The sequence below is a fragment of the Marmota monax genome, unplaced genomic scaffold (assembly GCF_021218885.2).
Source record: "Marmota monax isolate L192 unplaced genomic scaffold, Marmota_monax_Labrador192_F-V1.1 WCK01_AAM20220418_F8-fsc00067, whole genome shotgun sequence".
Classification (NCBI taxonomy): Eukaryota; Metazoa; Chordata; class Mammalia; order Rodentia; family Sciuridae; genus Marmota; species Marmota monax.
This window is the reverse complement of record NW_026695065.1, coordinates 5,981,950-6,003,574: the sequence shown is the minus strand read 5'-3', so window position 1 is coordinate 6,003,574 and position 21,625 is coordinate 5,981,950.

Below are 21,625 nucleotides of genomic sequence, written 5' to 3'. Positions count from 1 at the left end.
ATACTTTGCATTCATGAAAATTTCATCTCCAAGTCTACAGCAGTATTGATAGTACTAGAAAGTTCAATAAGTAAAGCCTTGTCAAAATGGGTGATTTTAATACCAATCTTCAGTAAATTATAAAAGAAGCAACTTTTTAATAAAAAGCATAGACAATTTGGAACAACAAATGTAAACACCCTTCCATTAAAAATCAGCTTTATTGAGATAGAAAATATAAGAAATAGTGATATGCTTTGAATAAAAAAAAATAAACCACTGAATAGTACTCAATTAAAAAATATATAAACTTGGAGATTAGAACATATTTTGAACTGAACAAGAATGAAAACAGTCCATAACGAAACTCATGAGAATTCTGGATCTAGCTTAGAAAATCTAGGAAATTATGTAGAACATCATTCTCATAAAAAGTTGGACAATCTGTGAGTTAATATATTTTATTCAACTTCTGAAAGAACTGTAGGATAAAGAACTTGAAATCCCTTAGCATTCTCTTACCTCGAGAAGGTCCTCTCATGCCAGTCATAAAGAGAGGGAGAGGGAGAGAATGGAGAGAGAAAAAGGATATTGAGGCCTGGCCAAGAATGTCCACAATCTGAAAATTATGCTATCAGGAAAGCCAGGTTGGAAAATCTTAGGCAGAAGTTTAAAGCATAGTCCAAAGGCAGAATATCTTCTTCCTTAGGGAAATCTCAGTTATACTTTTTATATCTTTCAAATAATTGAAGCAGGCCTAGCCAGATAATCACAGATAATCTCTGTTATTAACTCTAGATAAAATTAATCATATCCACAAAAATACCTTACTAGCAACATCTAGATTAGTGTTTGAATAATTAGGGACTAAAGCTTAGCCTTATCAACATATAAAACTGATAACCACATTCTACCCTTTATGAACTTGTAACTTGTATGAATTTCATGAAATTACATTTAATCTCAAAATAAAGATAATTACAAAGTCCTAATTCCAGCTAACATGATACAGCTATTCTGTATACAACTAGAAATGTGCCAATGCCTTTTCTAGAAGACAGTGCAAAGCACTTGATTGATATTCATTCTTCTCCATGATATCCTTTAACTTAATATTGTGGTGTAAAGTCACTTATTACTAATATACTTTATCTTAGATGATAAGGGGATAAAAGAGGGAAGAAAACAACACTAATTGAAATGCAAAAATATTCATAAAAAATGAGGATTAAATACTCCTCACCACAATCCTTGTTTCTGAAAATGGCTATGTGGTATTTACAACTACCTCATTTCACTAACTCATTCCATATTCCTTTTATCTTTAGCACATTAGCAAGCCCGCAGTTGGTGGTAGTTCTTTATTTGGTGTGGTAATTCAAATCCTTTTTCATGAAATTTCTGAGCCATTAGCAACCCTTCATAAATTGAAATGTCATAGTTTCCACTGGAAAAAAATTATAAGACATAGAGACACTCTAAAGATCTCCTGCATTGTATTTTTAAATTTTAATGATTTATTTTTTGCTCCCAAGGACTGAACCCAGGGGTGATTAACCACAGAGCTACATCCCCAGCCATTTTTTAAAATATTTTATTTTGAGACAGAGTCTCACTAAGTTGCTTAGGGCCTCACTAAGTTACTGAGGCTGACTTTGAACTTTTTGATCCTCCTGCCTCAGGCCCCAGAGCCACTGGGATTACAGGCATGAGCCACTGTGCTCCTATAGTTTAGACACACAATCTATTGTTTTGTAGTAGCAGCCCTATTTCCTGTTAGGAATCAGGATCTTTATTCCAAGTGAAGCACATTAACTCTCTTCTTTACCAAGGGATCCTAAGGTTTTAAAAAACCAATGTGGTCAAGTAACAGTATTAACTTTCAGTTCAATGGATTCTTTGAGTTCCTACTGGTGGAAATATTCCTCCTTTTAGAAATAAGATTTCTAGATTAGCAAAGCACAATGTTGTGGGGCAACCAGTATGTTACTAATGGATCTCTTAGAGCAATGGTATGCAGAGCCACTCTAATTTATATACTTTCAATTCTGTATCCTGGTATCTTAGTATTAGAGAAATGGTATCACACTTCAGATGCTAAGGTATATGAAGAGTTCCTAGAGAACATTACCCAACCTTATATCATATTGTCACCCACCTTCCATTGAAGCTGAGTCTTTAATAGCTCTATGAAGCCAGCTACTGTTGGATGATGGGGAATATGGTGAGAAAAGTGAGTTCTAGAAGCATGCATCCATTACCACACTTTGTTTTCCATCAAGAAATTATTTTCTTAATCAGAATTAATGTGGTGTGAAATACAATAGCTGATAAGATGATAAGGCACTTGATAAATACATGGATAGTTGACTGAGCAGAAACATTCTTTGCAGAGAAAAGGAATCTATATGCAGAGTAGGTGTGTATTCCATTGGAAACAAAGCACTGTTCTGCCGTGATCGAAGCAATTCAATGTCATTAATCTGCCACTAGTTTGTTGGATGATTACCACCAGTAATGATGTCACATTGAGTGTTGAGTATTTGTCTCTGCTACTGACTCACTGAGTGCTTAATAATGGTGATAAACAGTTCAGTCTTGGTGAGTGGAATTACACGTTACTAGTGGATCACATGCATATCCTCCAAATCTGACAACTTGGCCACTTTGTTCATAAGTCCAGTGGGTAATGAAAGAAATAGCTAGGGGAAGAGTTTGGTTAGTATTTAAAGAATGAGTCATCTTATCCATTTTATTAAATACTCCTTTTCCAGTTAAGGAGTATAACTCAGTAGTAGAGTGAGAGTTTAGCCTGCACTAGACCCTGGACTCCATCCTTAGCACCAAACACAAAACAAAATGTAACAGTGGTTCACCTCATGCTTTAAATGTGCCCTTGCATCTCTACCACTGAGACTTATTTTAAAATGAACATGTTTTGCTTTTTCTCTTCTCCCTCTTTCCCTCCCTAACCTTTTTCCCATCCTAAGCCAAGTTAAGCACACACCCACCACAGGAACCAAGTAATTCAGACTTCAGGGATGCTACCAGAAGATCTAAGGAAAGGGTATCTCCCAAATTAAAAAGTGAATCACACAATCCCCACCCCTCCCTGATCACCTGGAATGAATATCTTCTTTTAAAACCTTCTGTTCTCCCTGAAGGGTAGAATCACACTCTCTGGGACAGGAGTCCCCTCTGCTTCATCTTTGCTAGGAAAGCAATAAACCTTCTTTTTCTTTTTTCTCAAAACCCTGTCATCATTACTAAGTTGGCATCTGGGACAAGGGTCAAGCTTTTGGTAACAAAAACATTTCTCTGCTGAGGTCACCATTTGGTAAGCATTTACATTTTATACAAATATCTTCACATTATTTGCCAAGTCATACATGTCTATGCACACATTTTATCCCAAGTCTCCTTGCCATCAATATTCTTAAGCCTTCTTTTTCCCAAGTCCCTAAGCAGTCAAACAATTGGTCATGACCAATAATTTGCTATAGCCCCACAACATACCTCTGGCCACTTCTCCTTTGAAGTAACATGATCAATCAAGTTCACTTCTCTTACTTCTTCCTAGTGGCAGAGTTTCCTTTTACCATTGTCCTTCAGAAGTATCGTAGAAAGGGGCTCTAATTTTTAAACTGTGTACTTTCAAGTAGAGCAGCTCTACCACTGAGACTTATTTTAAACTGTAAACTGCCCTAAGTTATTGTCTTCACTCACTGATTATGGCCACTATGAGGCCATATGCGTGGGTTGAAGACAGATCATGTAGTAGGAGTAGACTTCAGTGACATTTGGGCCACTTACTCAAAGTGCTTCCTATGCTTTTAGGGCCTGCTCAAGACCTATATCATATACTAGTCATATCTGATACTAGAGTATTGTTGTGAATACTGAATTACTGTTTTTTTGTGGATCATGTTGGCCAGCTAAAACACATGATATCTTGCTAACACAGGGTTACCACATTCAATTTCTACTAATACACAATAACAAGCCAACATTTATTTCTCAAGGCAAGTTATCTTCAGGGGGTTGCAGGGCATTGCTACAAAATCCTAAAATGAGCCTATAGAAGCTTACATAAGACTCAAAACAGCAACTTTATCTGCCATGGCTACTTCAAGCACTATTAAATTGGCAAAGCAGCTTGCACAGTAGCTTTTAAAAAGAAGACACCATCATATTGAATTAGGGACATCTCTAATGACCTTATTTTAATTTAATTATCTCTAAATATCTTACTTCCAAATACAGTCAAATTTTGAGATACTGTGGGTTAGGACCTCAAAATATAACTATTGTGTGAACAAGACTCAGCTTGTTACAGTGCTTCTATTGCATACTATTCATTTGATAGATGTTATTTTAGTTTTCATTAGTTTGGAATTTATTTTTTTTCTCTTGAAAATTCTTTTACCTGTGTTTTGTTTAATCATATACTTAATTTCCAAGTATTTGAGAGTTTTTCAGCTATCTTTCTGTTATTAAATTTTATTTCCATTATAATCTGAGTAGCCCACAGCTAACATCATCCTCAATAGTGAGAAACTAAAAATCTTTTTAAAAATATTTTAATTGTTTAGTTGTAGTTGGACACAATACCTTTATATTATTTATGTGGTGCTGAGAATTGAACCCAGAGCCTTGCACATGCTAGGCAAGTGCTCTACTGCTGAGCCACAACCCCAACCCCCTAAAAATCTTTAAGATTAGGAACAAGACAACTCTTACCATATTTATTCTACATAGTATGGGAAGTCCTATTCATAACACTTAAGCAAGAGAAAGAAATGAAAGTCATCCAAATTAAAACTGAAAAATGAAATTGTCATATGTGCACATGACATAATATTATATGTAGAAAACCTTAAAGGTGCCACCAAAAATCTAAGCCAAAACAAACAAAAACCTATTAGAACAAAGCAATTCAGTAAATTTGCAGGATAAAAAATCAAAATGCAAAAATCAGCTGTGTTTGTATTCACTAACAATGAACAATCTGAAAAGGAAGTTAGGAAAACAATTCTGTTTATATCCTGTTTATAATAGCACCAAAACCAATAATATATCAAGAATAATATGAATAAGGTGAAAGACTCATATACTGAAAATTATAAAACATTAATATAAGAAATTGAAGAAGGCAAAAGTAAATGAAAAGACATTCTGTGTTCATGAATTGCAAAACAACATTTTATTGAGTTTATGTACAATATATTTTTGTTTTTTATTATTGAATATTAATAAATTATAATTGTGTATGTTTGTAAGATCCACAGTAATGATATATGTATAATGGTGGAATCATTAGTTCAAATAAATTAACAAATTCCTAACCTCAAATGTTTGTAAATTATTCTTCTCATTTTACTGAAATATTGCATCCTTTGATCAACATCTCCCCATTCTCCCCATTCTTACCCTTTGGTGACCACTTCTCTACTCTCTGGTTTTATGAAATCAAATTTTGTAGCTCCTAAACGTGTATGAGTTTCTGGGACTGATTTATTTCACTTATCATAATGTCCTCCAGGTCTGTCCACATAGTTGCAAATGACATCAGTTTTATCATAAAAAAACTGAATAGCATTATGTTGCATAGAAAATATATTACATTTCCTTTATCCATTTATATATTGATGAAAATTTAGTTTGATTACAGAACTTGGGTGTTGTGAACAATGTTGCAATAAACATGGAGCACACATATTTTTACATACCAATTTTGAATTCTTTGGATGTATACTCAGAATTAGGTTTGTTGCATCATATTGTAGCTCCACTTTTAGTTTTTTGAGTAACCTTTATTCTGTTTTCTATAATAGCTATAACAACTTATATCCCTTTAATGCATATCATTGTATTCAGGTTCATTCTTCTCTATATCCTCAGCAATATTTATTTTCTTTTATCTTTTCGCTAACAGTCAATATGACATGGGTCAGCAAAGCACTACACAGATTCAATGTGATTCCAATTAAAATCCCATCATCATTCCTTATAAAAATAGAAAAAGCAATAATGAAATTCATTTGGAAAAATAAGAGATCCAGAATAGCCAAAGCAATGCTTAGCAAGAAGAGTGAATCAGGAGGCATCACAATATCAGACTTAAACTATACTACAAAGCTATAATAACAAAAATGGCATGATATTGGCACCAAAATAGACATGTAGACCAATGGTACAGAATATAAGACACTGAGACAAAATCACAAAAATAAAATTATCTTATACTGGACAAAGGTGCCAAAAACTATACATTGGAGAAAAAAATAGTCTCTTCAACAAATGGTGCTAGGAGAACTGGAAATCAATCTGAAGCAAAGTGAAAATAAACCCCTATCTTTCACCATGCACAAAATTAAACTCAAAGTAGATCAAGGACCTAGAGATTAGACTAGAGACTCTGTGCCTATTAAAGGAAAAAGTAGGCCCAAGTTTTCATCAGGTCGAATTAGGTCAATACTTCCTTAACAAGACTCCCAAAGCACAAGAAGTAAAATCAAATTAATAAATTGGATGGACTCAAACTAAAAAGCTGCTTCTCAGCAAAAGAAACAATCAATGGGTGAGGATATATCATAATATAAAAAATTAAATGGTTAATCACACAATTTATTCAATAGAGTAGCCTCTTCTGTGTATGGGAGGGGTCGTTCTTTTGTTTGTTCTAATTCTCCTCATTTCTCCCAGCTGCAATGTTTTCCATCAGTGCCCTAATGTGATAGTTTTATTACAGTTCTCTAAAAATTAATACTTTTTTTCCCAAAATGGAAACAGGGGAATTCAGGATCTGGGCATAAGTTCAGTAGGAGATGTTCTTCCCCTTCCCCAGATAGCATTATAAGGTAGTTTTTCAAGTTGTTCCCTATTTCCTATTAATGACTGGTAGGATGTTTGAAGGTAAAACCTGCAAGTGGGTCAAATTGCTGCTTTTTATGAAGCCCCCATGGGTTTACACACCCTCAAGAGCATGTAGGTGGTTTTCAGCAAATTGTTTAATATGTTTATCTAAATCCTCCTGGTTTATGTTTTACATGGTAGTGTCTGTCTCAGATAATGAAATGTTCAGGTCCTCTTTCTCCCCATAAGGACTTCCTCCAGACACTTGGTTTAGTTGTTTCTTCTGAAACCTTAGTTCTCTCTAAAGCCTTCAAGAAAAATCATAAATTTGCAGTCTGTCCATATTTCTCTGTTATCTCTAAATCTTAAATTCAAGGCAAAAGTATTTTAGAAAATTTTAAATCACAAAATAAGTTTATTTTATGAATACATTGGTATTCAGTTTACCTATTATTTCATGAGTTCCATGATTATTTTTCTGCCTTTCAAATATTTTGCTTATTTTGTGCAAATTTATGTTTTTGGCTAATGTTTATTCGTCATATTATCATACATACATATTATTTCCCATGTTGAAGACTGCATATTAAATATGAACTCCATCACTGAGCAACACCCTTTGCCCATTATTATATTTTTAATAATCTTAGAGTCTATTGGAACATTATCTTCCTCAGTCCCTGATATTGGTAAATTATGTCATCATCTTTTTTCTCCGTAATTGGTCTTGCTGGAGGTTGATCAAATTTATTGATCTTCTTAAAAATATAATTTATTTCATTTATTTTTATATATAATTTTTGTTTTCTATTTTATTGATTTCCATGATGATCCATATGTATTGATTTTCACAGAAATATATATATATATATATATATATATATATATATATATATATATATATATATATTTCATTTACTTCATATTTAATTTTTCTCTTATTTTTAGTTTAAGGTCAAAGCTATGCATATTTTTAATTTTAATCTTTCAGATGAATGGAATAAACATTTAAAACCCTATCATCGACAAATGCTACCATCATATATACATATCATCAACTTGCTTAGGTTTTTCATATTTTTACATGATAACTTTATCTTTTTTATTTTAATCTTTATGTGATGCTGAGGATCAAACCCAGTGCCTCACACATGCTAAGTAGGCGCCCTACCTCTGAGCCATAACCTCAGCCCAGGTTTTTCATTTAATATCATAGATGTCCTCAAAATTCTGTCTGAATTTTTCTGGCAACTTTCCTGTTTGCAGTGGATCTGAGCCAATTAGAACATTGTGATAATTCAACCTTGGTATTTAGCTTTATTTTTATTTCAGTATATTTTTTGGATTCTTTTTATTTTTGACATTTGAGAGATATAGCTGATTGGCACAACTATATGACTATGTTCTATTTAAGAAAAAATGGTATGTTTACAGGAATAATTTATAAAATGTTATTCTGTATGAATACAAAAAGGTATGTCAATGTGTTATTTATTATGAAAATGTTTTACCTTGGAAAACGAATGTGTTTTTTCTTGCAAAACGAATGTATCTCATAAAAGGCTGTTTGAATAAATTTGTATTTGATTTCTAAAGAACAAATGTTGTCATTTTTGTTTAGTGTGCAAATTTTACCAACCCTCTATTTAGATTATGTCTCCATTGCCTTCATTTCCATGGCCATATTGCTAGGCACTCACATTATGCATCTTGCTATTTTAGTTTGGCACTTTACTTCAATCAAGGAAAACTATTTGCTATATTTTAAGTACAATTGTGAACTGAACCTATTTCAAGGAGGATGTGCAATCCTATTTGCAAAATTTGATTGGCATCCTGCATAACTGTTTTCACTGTTATCATTTTTGGAATGCCTTTCATTATCAAACCTATTCTGTCTAGTGTCAAACACTAATTTATGTATATTTCAGGGAACAGCTAGTTTTATTTCAGAACTAATTTTGATGCTCTTTGTCAATCACATGTCTCACCATTTTGTCATTTCTGACAGCTCAAAGGAGTGAAACAGAATGCTTATAGTTTCCTCCATAGCTGCTGAAAATGGTAGGAAGAATTTTCTCTAGAAGCTTGGTTTTTCATTTGAATTCAGTAGTTTGGTTTTTCTCAGCATTCTAACAATTGCGAATTTTGCATATATGCCCCCCAGTTTTTTTTAACATGGCACCATGTATCCATGAAGACATTTGTTTTTCTTTCTTTTTTTACTTTGTTCAGCAGTACTTAATGTGATCCTTCCTGAAGAATACAATAATACATAATCCTAGTTAGGAATTTCCACTATATATGAAAGACTTATTAATTCATTTAAATTAGATAAGCATAAAGTGCTGTATGTAAACGAGATATGCTTGACAGAAAAATAAATTCCTTCTATAAGGAGCTAGAATGATCTTGAATGAATGAAAAAACTTTCTTCTCTGCTATTTTGTTTCCTGGCTAAGTATCATTATTGCTATGTAGATAGGGTAGAGGGGATGGAGGGGAAGGGAGTGGGCATGGGGTAATTAATGATGATGGAATGTGATGATTATTATTATGCAAAGTACAGGTATGAAGACACAAATTGGTGTGAATATACTATGTATACAACCAGAGATATGAAAAATTTTTCTCTATATATGTAATAAGAATTGTAATGCATTCTGCTGCCATATATAAATAAAAATCAGATATATATATATATACATGTACTTATATATTCATATAGTTATATGTATATACTTAATGTTTATGCATACTTATTAACATTTAATAAGGAGGGTAATGTTCCATGTAATACAATTTGAAAATCTGGTCTTCATTGGTGAACATTGTGGACATTTTAATTTACAGTGTTTAGTATATATTTGGTAGAAAAGAAACATATGAGAACCATAGAGATATGTATTTATTATAACATACAGATGGTTCTATATCCTGCTTCTAACTTTCATGTCCTTTGTTTCAGAAAAGAATAATTGTAATTTTTTATTGTTGATCATTTTTTGTGCACTTATTCCTTTATATCACTCACAGATGTAGTTTAACACAATTCTCAAAGTTGTACATTTCAATGAGATTAGAATATAATAAGGTGATAAAGTAGGTATATTGAAGTGAGTGAAATGTGTGTTCATTTTGGAAGAAAATATAAAACAATAAGTGCATATAGTTGTAAATTATATCAACAATATCAATTTGAGTTTATAAATAATACATAACAGGGCTTTGGATGGAAGAGCTGAGGATAAGAGAATAATGTCTGAAATATTTTAATGCTTAAATATTCTCTCAGAGTGACAGGGGAACAAGACCACTGTTCAATTATCTTGCAGTTGCATTTCATCTCACTTTTATTTCCCAGCTGGTCATAGAGGTGAATTGATATCAAATGCATAGAATTGAATGGGCAATTGGTGACAGGAGATCAGAAAACACTGGACTGCCAAATATTCTTGTTCAATATTAGATTTGGAATTGAGACAGGGAAGCTGAAAAGCCTACATTTTAAAAATGCTTGCATTTTCCAAAAGTAACCATCCTGCCAGGGAGAAATAGGAGGTTAAGTATAGCATAACACAAATGGAAATGCAAGATGGCATACAGAAAGACAGTTTGAATGATATGATACAGAAAACCTAGTATATTTAAAAATAATACTGCCTAACTTACAGAACGTTAAATTGTGACAATTCATAAATGGGAAAAAGCAATGCTCATTACAAATGTAATTAAACAAAATTCGTGTATGTGTGTGTATGTATATATGCATATATACATTTTAAAGAAAGATACTAAATATTAGTGCTTAGTCCTTTTTTAACTTGTACATTTGAGGTATTTCTAGATTTATAAGCAGTTGGAAGAATAATACAAAGAAATATATATAACAGACACATGTGTTTCAGTGGTAAATAATGAGAACATCTTGTCTAACTAAAGTACATTATCACAATCAGGATATCAAGAGTGATGTAATTCACCAGCCATATTTAGGTTTCACCAATTTTATATACATTAATTTGTTTGCACACCTATGGTTCCATGCAATTTTATAACATATGCAGTTTTGTGTAATCATCAATGTAAAGATATAAAATAGTTCTATTATGAATATTTCTTTTGAACCACATTCTTACTACTTATACTTAAACTCTGACAACCACCAATCTGTTATACATTTCATCAATTTAATCTTTTCAAGATTGTTACATAAATGAAGTCCATGCAGTGTGTAACCTTTCAAGGTTGATTCTCTTCATACAGCATAATATCCATATGAATTATCCAAGTTTTGTGTGCATCACTAGTTAATTTCTTTGTATTTCTTAAGTAGTATTCAATGATATGGATGACTTAACTCATTACCTATCTTACAACAGCTGAACCATTTTCAGCTTTCGATTATTACAAATAAAGCATTTTGAACATTGGTCTATAAGTTTTTATAATAGAAATATATTCATAGTCTGGGATAAACATCCAAAGATTCAACTGCTTGAACTGCTTGGTCATATAGTAATATATATGTGTGTATGTATGTATATATATATACATATATCCTCAGACACTCAAGACAACACTGGAATGAGCTAACATACTCAGCTCATTTTTCATTTATATAAGAAATTGCCAGTTTTGTTGAATATTCATGTTTACATTCCCACCAGTAGTGTATATGGGATGCAGATTCTCAACATCCTTGCCAGCATTTGCTATTGTCACTAATTTTTTGATTAGTCATTCTCAGGGGTTTGTAGTGACAGCTCATTGTGGTTTTAATTTGTATTTCACTAATGCCTAGTTGTTTTGAAGATCATCCATATGTTTAATTTCCTTATATATAATTTGTTCAGTAGCATATGTCATCATAGTTTTTGCCTATTTTCTGATTTTACTTTTTTGATTTATTATTTTGACTGTTTTTAAAACAATTTCTTCATGTATTCCAGATACAAGTCCTCTATCAAATATGTGGATTGCAATGGTCAAGTAACTGTGGACTAGATTATGTCATAAGGCTGGAGGGTTAGTATACCCCTTAAATAGGATGGTGATGATGCAGTGCTTTCTTTGCCAGCCTAAAAAAAGGCCTCTGGTGGTCTCTTTTTTTAACATAAAAGAAAAACATGTATAGATAAATATTTGCATAGTACATACCAGGGAGTGTGTTAATTTTCTAAAGCAAAAAAGAACAACTGAAATAGTGCTTCTATTGGAGTTACCACCTGATTAATTTATGATAATCAATTGTTCATTTCCAAGATCCACCTGTTTTCTACTTGGACAAAGTAGGAAATTTAAATGAGAATGTAGTGAGTATCACCAGTCTTTCATGCCTTAAGTTCATAATGTTGCCATGGATTTATGCACTTCCTTCAAGAATATTTTGGTTTACTACTTTCCTAGGTTGAGTGAATCCTATTGGCTTCCTCTTTTTATTTTTTTTTCATCCATCATACACCTTACTCCTCAGGTTAGGGAAACAGAATGGGAATTATTCCAGTTTCTCAGTATTCCTATTCCAATTAAATATTTGTAGACTGGACAATCACAGGATACATTCAGGGAGCAATTACATTTATTTTGAGATGAACCTAAGTGAAAACTCCATTGAACGCCAAATATCTCATTAATTGTTTTAGTCAGCTTTTTTACTGCTGGGACTGAAGGACTCCACCAGCACAATTGTAGAGGAGAAAAGGTTTATTCAGGGTCTCATGGTTTCAGAGGTCTCCATCTGTAGACAGCAGGCTCCATTTCAAGAGGCTTGAGATGGGGCAAACTTCCTGGCATACTGTGTGGCAGATGGAAACAGCTCAGGAGGTGATCACAATGCAGAGAGTGACTACACTTGCCCCATACAAATATATTCCCCAAAGCCACTCCCTAATTCCCACTTCCTCCAACTGCATCCTACCACATCAGTTACCACTCAATTAATCCCTACCAGGGGATTAATTCATTGATTGGGTTAAGACTCTCACAACCCAATCATTTCTCCTCTGAACCTTCTTGCATTGTCTCACACATGAACTTTTGGGGAACATCTCACATACAAACCATAACATTGATCTTCTCTAAGTCCCTACTCTGGTAATTCATAGTGGCATTTCATGTCTCCTAGAATAAGAACAATTTAAGAATAGGTATCCAGTAAACCCTGAATGATCTGCTTATTTCCTTTCCCAATTCTATGTTTCTTTCCAATGTACATTTGCCCTAAGAAAAGATAATATACTCCACTGAGGAAGGTAGGAGAAAGACCAAATGTGTAAAATTTTGGCAATGTAGCAAAGTACTTCCTAGTGCACCTGTTATCTTTTGAATCAGTAAACTAACTCCATCTAGGAAATAAGAGAAAACCCATAAATATCTATGTTACTTCTGGGAACACCATGATCAACTAGAAAATGCCATATGTCACTGCAGGTCAAACTATTATGACTGTTTCTTGGACTTTGCTGTCCATTACAGTAAACATAACTTTTTTTTGCCTTTGAAAATTAATTGCCATTAATTGGTCCCCGTAACTCTGGGAAACAATTATCCTCATTGTATTTATGTTATTTTTTAAATTTTTGGTAAATTATAATTATACATAATAGCGGAATTCATTGTGATATATATATATATATATATATATATATATATATATATATATATATAACATAATTTGGTCAGTTTCATTTCTTTGTACCTCATCTATTCTTTCCCCTCTTCTCTCCTCTGATCCCATTGCTATATGCTACTGTTCTCCCTTCTATTTTCATGAAACCCCCATTTTCTTTCCTTTTTATTCTTTATCTTCTATTTATGAAAGATAAATACAATGCTTGGTTTTCTGAGTCTTACTTATTTCACTTAGCTTGATGTTCTCCAGTTCCATCTGAGTATCTGCAAATGACATAATTTCATTCTTGTTTATGGCTGAGTGAAACTATGTTGTATATATGTACCATATTTTTTTTACTCATTCATCTGTTGATGGACACATAGGCTGGGTCCAACATGGCTACTGAAAATTGTGCTACTATGTTGAGAGCCACAGCCAATGGGGCCCCAGCAAACTTCCAGCTGCCAGCAAACTTCCAGCTGCCAGCTGATGATTGGCTCTCAGAGGCCCCAGCAACGTCTAGCTGATTGGCTCCTCTTCGGTGATGCTCATTGGGCTGTTTCCCCGCCCTTTCAGACTACGGAGCTGCTCATTGGGGGACTTTTTTGGCTCTGCCCACATGACCCAGCCAATCGGCCTCAAGAGCAGGAGGAGTAGGGGAGGTTGAGAGGCTTGTGGGAAGCCAGTGGTGGCAGTTGGGCTCTGAGGGTTTTTCCTGAGGAGCTGTTTTGTTTGGCGTGTGTGGTTCTAAAAATAAAGTTCGTTTCTTTTGACAAGTGGCTCCTGATTGTGCCCAGCCAGACTGCGGCATTTGGTGGCTTGCACGGGGAGCGACTGAGGGTAAGTGAAACTGCTCGCCCCTGAGGGCAGGGCGAGAGGATGGGTAGCCATTTTAAGATTCTTCTTTTGTTTTCCTTCACTTTTGTTTTAAGTTGCCTGTCCCTGGAGATGAGTGAGACGGAAGAAAAACCGCTCACATCTGAGGAAAAACTATTTACGTCTGAGGAACAGATAGGAAGAAAGGACGGATGCACATTTCAGGAGGATAGAAAGGCTATAATGATTTTTTGTTGTTCCACTTTTATTTCATTCTGTCTCGGTTTTGTTTGGCGTCATCTTGTTGGGTTGTATTATAGTAGAAATATGGGATCAGAAATTAGTAAAAAACAAACCGAAAGAGTGTTAAGTAAATTGTTAGAGGAAGGAGGCATCCCAGTAAAATCAAGAGCAGTCAGGGAATATGTTGATACAATACAAAAATGTAGCTCATGGCTTTTTAAGGAGGAATTGTTGAATATATCACAATGGAACCATCATGGTGAAGATTTAAAAAGAATAGAAAAGAAAAGCCCAGGGACTCTGCCAGTTGGCACATTGCCATTGTGGACATTCATATCTTGTTTGCTTAGTCCAAAGCCTTCAGTTCAGACAATGGTAGAAGAAGGAGAAGACATTTTGATTCAAGTAAAAGAGAAGGTGTCTCAAGTTAGTCAGTAAGAGGAAAAGATTCAAGTAAAAGAGAAGGTCTCTCAAGTTAGTCAGACAGAGGAAAAGATTCAAGTAAAAGAGAAGGTCTCTCGAGCTAGTCAGACAGAGGAAAAAATTCAAGTAAAAGAGAAGGTCTCTCGAGCTAGTCAGACCGAGGAAAAGATTCAAGTAAAAGAGAAGGTCTCTCGAGCTAGTCAGATAGAGGAAGAAAGCTTAGAGCAGAAAAAGCCATCAGGGGAAAAGTTACAACAGGAGACTGCTACTAACACCTTTCTATCACCAGAGGACATAAGTGTCCAACCAACAGCGCCACCTCTACAGGAGACTGCTACTAACACCTTTCTATCACCAGAGGGCTTAAGTGTCCAACCAACAGCGCCATCTCCATATGCTGGGAGGCTTCCAACCCCCGCAGTTGATAGTTGGGATCCTGAGACAGGATCTCAAATATTAACATGCCCTGTGTTTGAGGCAGGAGGGCAGCGAATTCACCATGCTTTAAATTTCAAAACAGTGAAGCAGCTAAAAGAGGCTGTAACAACCTATGGTCCTCAAGCACCCTTCACTCTAAGCATGGTTGAATCCATTACCAACTTGAACATGACGCCAGCAGATTGGGCTAATATGTGTAAAGCTGTGCTAAATGGAGGACAATACCTGTTATGGAAGGTTGCCAATGAGGAATTTTGCAAGGAGACGGCTAGGCAAAATACAGCAGCTGGTTATCCTCAGAGAAATCTAGATATGTTGTTAGGAAAGGGACCTTATGAGGATCAGCAGCAACAAATTGCATATGATCCTGGTGTATACGCACAAATTGCTGCAGATACAGTTAGGGCATGGAAAACATTACAAGGGCATGGAGGTTTACAAGGTCAATTATCTAAGGTAATACAAGGAGCTAATGAACCTTATGCTAAATTTGTAAATAGGCTTATTTAAACAGCTACCAGAGTTTTTGGGAATACAGAACAAGCAATGCCATTAATAAAACAACTGGCTTATGAGCAAGCGAATCGTTGGTGCAGAGATATCATTAGACCATGGAAACATGAAGATTTAAACACATATATTAAATTATGTAGAGACATTAATGAACAAGGGCAAATCATGGCAGCTGCAGTAAAACAGGCTTTAGATGCCAGGCCAAGAACATGCTACAATTGTGAACAAACAGGACATTTTAAAAGGAATTGCCCCATTGGAGGAGGGTTTAACAAAACTAGGTATCAAAGGAGTAGAATACCCGGTATTTGCCCACGATGCCTGAGAGGGAGACATTGGGCTAATGAATGCCGTTCTCAAACCACCATAGAGGGTACTCCATTATCAAAAAACGAACAAGGACCAGGTGTTTATCCACGATATTGTAGAGAAAGGCATCGGGCTCCATTGCCAAAAAATGGACGGGGGGCCCAATGCTCCGGGGCCCAAAACCACAAATATATGGAGCACTGGAGGAACCCAGCAACCCCATCAGGGTAGTGCCCAGGACACATTGTCCATCAGATCCCTCATCAGACAAACCAGAGGGAGCGCAGGGTTGGACATCTGCGCCTCCGCCAGATCAGTACTAACTCCAGAGTTGGGAGTTCAAATCATTCCCACAGGGGTGAAAGGACCTCTTCCCAAAGGAACAGTAGGCTTATTATTGGGACGCAGCTCTTCTACTCTAAAAGGACTTATGATAAGTCCTGGGGTAATTGATCCTGATTATGAAGGTGAAATAAAAATTATAGCCAGTTTTCCAAAGGGTATATCAGTAATTTCACCAGGAGACAGAATAGCACAGTTACTAATAATACCCAGCCTACATGAAAATTTTCCAGTCATACTGCAGAAAGAGGTTCCAAGGGATTAATGTTACATAATTTTTTCTTTAGCCATTATTGCCAGAATTCCTATCTTCATCCCAGTGCCAGTGAAGACAAAGATAAAAACAATCTACAGCTTCTGCAATAGCCATCACTGAACTGCTTGCAGAACTTGACTGGACTATGTATCACTTGTATGCATTGTGAACTATCTGTTGGTACAGTGACTTGTGGTAGTATTGGGGTATTTTTGCTGATGGTGTCATCGGTGGTACAATTTTTCCAAAAGGAGCCGTCAATTGGCTTGGTGTATCTTCCTCCCTTCTGCTTGTCATGGTTGTTCAGCTAAAATTTGGGGGCCAACAGAAGTGAGGCAAAGAACCTCACCCCCCCGCTGGTACAAAGACCTATCCACAGGTGTGGCTGTATGCTGGACCGGTAGTCAGTGACGGGTAAGATCCAATTGCAATGGTACCAACCTAAGACAGGAGGCTGACACCTTGAGGTCAGCTCATCAGATAACAGGTAAGGACCATATGTACTATTGGACAACCTAAGGCAGGCACGGTCCCTAAGCCACATGCTTGTTGTTTAAACAGAGAGGGGGAGATGTTGAGAGCCACAGCCGAAGGGGCCCCAGCAAACTTCCAGCTGCCAGCAAACTTCCAGCTGCCAGCTGATGATTGGCTCTCAGCGGCCCCAGCAACGTCTAGCTGATTGTCTCCTCTTCGGTGATGCTCATTGGGCTGTTTCCCCGCCCTTTCAGACTACGGAGCTGCTCATTGGGGGACTTTTTTTGGCTCCGCCCACACGACCCAGCCAATCGGCCTCAAGAGCAGGAGGAGTGGGGGAGGTTGAGAGGCTTGTGGGAAGCCGGTGGTGGCAGTTGGGCTCTGAAGGTTTTTCCAGAGGAGCTGTTTTGTTTGGCATGTGTGGTTCTAAAAATAAAGTTTCTTTCTTTTGACAAGTGGCTCCTGAATTGTGCCCAGCCAGACTGCGGCACTACTATAAACGTGGTTATATGTGTATCATTATAGTAGGCAGAATTTAACTATTTTGGACAAATACCAAGAAGTGGTAGAGCTAGATCATATGGTGGTTCCATTTCTGGTGTTTTGAGGAGCTTGCACACCGATTTCCATGTGGTCGTACAGTTTACATTCCCACCAATATAATATAAGTATTTCTTCATATCCTTGACAACTTATTTATTATTTATATTCTTGATGATAACCATTCAAAATGGAATGAGGTAAAATAGAATAGTTTTGATTTGCATTTTCCTGATTGCTAAAGATGTTGAACATATTTTCCTGTTAACATGAAGCTTTTTTTTTCAATAGTCCAATCTTCTTTTATTCATTCCTTCATTCATTTGGCTTGAAAGTATTTAGCAACTTTACTAAGTATAGAATTTAAGATATTCCTCCCACATACACAAAAGTGAAAAAGACAAGTGTATATTTTGAGGTCTTTACATTTTATGTAGGGATACAAAATTATTTATTACATAAAATAGGAGATTTGTTTTGAAACATTAAATGAAATGCTTGAAAATATATCACTATTTAAATTACTATTGTCTAAACATTTTTTCACACAGCAAACACACAAAAAACGATAGTGTTTATGGGCACACAAGATGAAAAAGAAGGTAATTTGTGGCTGGACCAATCCAAGGCCCTACCACTTTCTATCTTGATGCTGAAGGTAGTAATAGTTCAACTCTTACAATCCATTTATAACTGACCCATGTATTCTGCACAGTCTACACCAGCTTTCAAGGTCTGTTTCAGAGTACTCAAAGGCAAGTTATTGATAGGAAATATCTTCTTGAAATTGTTAAATATTGAATCTTATTTTATATCTGAACAAGTTCACATATAAACATTCCAGATAAAAATAATGTTGTTGATTATAATGATGACATTGTTGGTGGATAAATCCAAACAAAGACGATTAGAATAAAATTAGAATAAAATCCCAATTTTCCAACTGGGCACATATGCTCACAATAAGGAAGAGTTCACAGATTCTTCAGCAAATCCTAACACTGTCCAAACTTTTCTAGGCACTAAATCTAGCTATACACTCACATGGTCAAAGGAGCAATGTTGAACTTATTTTTTTCATATTGTTGGTCCTTTGTATCTCTTCTTTTCAGAATTATCTGTATAGTTCATTTACCCATTTATTGATTATATGGGTGTTAAGTTTTATTAATTCCTTATGTATTCTGGACATTAATATTCTATCAGTACAGTAGCTGGCAAAGATTTTCTCCCATTATGAAGACACTTCATGCTCTTGCTTTCTTTGCTGTGCAGCTTTCTAATTTGATGCCATCCCATTCATTCTCAGTATTATTTCCTGAGCTTTAGGAGTCCTAGATAGGAAGATGTTGCCTGTACCTATATATTAGAGTGTTTACCCTAAGTTTTCTTCCAGCAGTTGCAAAGTCTCAGGTTTAATTCCTAGGTCTTTGTTCCACATTAGGTTGACTTTTTGCAGGGATCAAGATTCATTCTTCTACATATTGGTGTCCAGTTTTCCTAGCACCACTTTTTTTTAAAGTGCTTGTTTCCCTAACATGTTTTTTTTTTGGCACCTTTGTCAAGGATTTGATGACTGTATCTGTGTAGATTTGTCTGTGTCTTCTATTCTACTCATCTTTATGTCTGTTTTTATGATAGTGCCATGCAGTTTTTGTTACTATAGCCCTGAGGTACAATTTGAAATTGAGTATTGTAATGCCTCCAGCTTTGCTCTTTTGATTTAGCATATTCTAGGTATTTTATTCTTCTATATGAATTTTAAGAATTTTTTTTATTATTTCTCTGAATAATGTCATTGGTTCCTTGATGGGGACTTCATTGAATATGTAATTTTTGGTAAAATGGCTATTTTTAACAAGAGTAATTCTGCCTATCCAAGAATATGAGGGGTCTTTCCATTTCCTAGCATCTTTAATTTCTGTCTTTGGGATTCTATAATTTTAATGTAAGTTCTATAATTTTAATGCAATCTAACCAAAAAGGTGGTTAGATTACACCTTTTTGGTTAGATTTATTCCTAGGTCTTTTATTTATTTATTTTAGGGGGTATTGTAAGTAGATTTATTTTCCTGATTTCATTTTTGGTAGATTTACTATTGGATTTTTTAATAGCTATTGATTTTTGTATGTTGATTTTCATCCTCCTATTTGATTGAATTTGGTCATCAGCTCTACAAGTCTTTTGGTGGAAATTTTTTTTGGATGTTTAAAGTATAGGATCTTGTCATCTGCAAACAGTGAAAATTGGCTTCTTTTTTTCTTATTTGTATCCCTTTTATTGCCTTCTCTTGCCTAATTGTTCTGGATAAAATTTCAGGTACTCTATTGAATAAGAGGGATGAGAATGGACATCCTTGTCTTGTTAATGATTTTAGATGAAATGCTTTCAGTTTTCCATCATTCAGCATGATGTTGGCTTTAAGTTTGTCATATAGCCTTTATTATGTTGAAATAAGTTCCTTCTATCTGTAGTTTCTTCAGGCATTTTGCCATGAATGACTGATGAATTTTGCTAAAGGACTTTTCTGCATGTATTGGGTTGATCGTCCTCAAAATGGCTTTGTTATTATGACCAGCATTGGGAGTGTATGTCTGGCAAGGCTGAAGGCTGTTCCTCTCACCCATGCTGCCTGCTGACCAATCTAGATTATGTCACACCCCCTCACTCCAGGAGCCCCACTCTGTGTGTTGGAGAGAGGTATGTGGGAAGTATCAAGCTATCTTCCTGACATTTCTGGGTAGGGGGAGGTTATACGCGTATCTCCTATATGCGTAACTCCATAGGCTGTTATGGGGTCAGTGCTTTCTACTGAACTCTAATCTGTCCCAGATCCATCTCTGTCAATGATGCTCCTTATGTTCCTTATCCTAGAGATAAGACCACAGATTTCTCTTCCAAGTTTGAATAACAACCTCATTACTTTTCCCAGGCTGATTCATGGTATGGGCACTCATCAATCCAGTGAAAATCATAGCCTAAGTGGTTGTTTTGTCTTGGGTAGTCAGAAAGTGAGTAAAAACAAGACAAAAAGAGAAAAAATGGAGATAAAAAACAAGGTAAAGTATGGGGATTTCTAGTCTCCTGTTTAGGAAGTCTAAACAAAGAGTCTTTTTAAGCTGTCATCACTTTTCTACTTTCAATATCTCTGTTGGAGAGTGTCAGAATTTTCCCTTATATCAGCTCAGCTAACTGTATCTGAGTTTATTTTCTGCTCAGATTGCAATTATGTTGGACAGTCGTGCCTGTTTATCTTAAACTTGGTGGGAGAAATTCTTTGGACTCCTCTGAGGGGAGCTTTCCCTCCCTCACTGAGCCACGATGTGCCCTGCACTGCTGCTGTATATTGTTTTTATTAATTCTCTTTCTACACTGGAAACTGATATTTTTGATTGTCATCCAGTTGCTAGCTCTCTTGAGTTGCTTACTGGCATTGTCCCACAGCCTTCCTACCTCAATATGCTGTTGCAGAACCATTGTTTTAATTCACTCTCAAGATGCTACAATATTTTGGGATGCTCTAATCCACCATTTTCTCCAGTTCCCCACTGCATTTTAAAGTCCCAGCTTGTGGTGATAGTTCCTGCTATAATTACTAACACAGTGAGAAAAGTGTCCAAGGAGCTCTTCAGAGAAATTGGGGCTCCCTTAACAAATCCATTCCTCACAGTCATGGTGAAAGTTGTATACTGTGAACTCTTCTAGGGTGGGTAAGAATATCTTGTATGATAAATCCATTCTAAAGTTTCAATCTCTCTAAGCATTTAGACAAGTTTCTCTCCAGAATACAAAGGCATTCTGGCATTTTAATATTATTTAG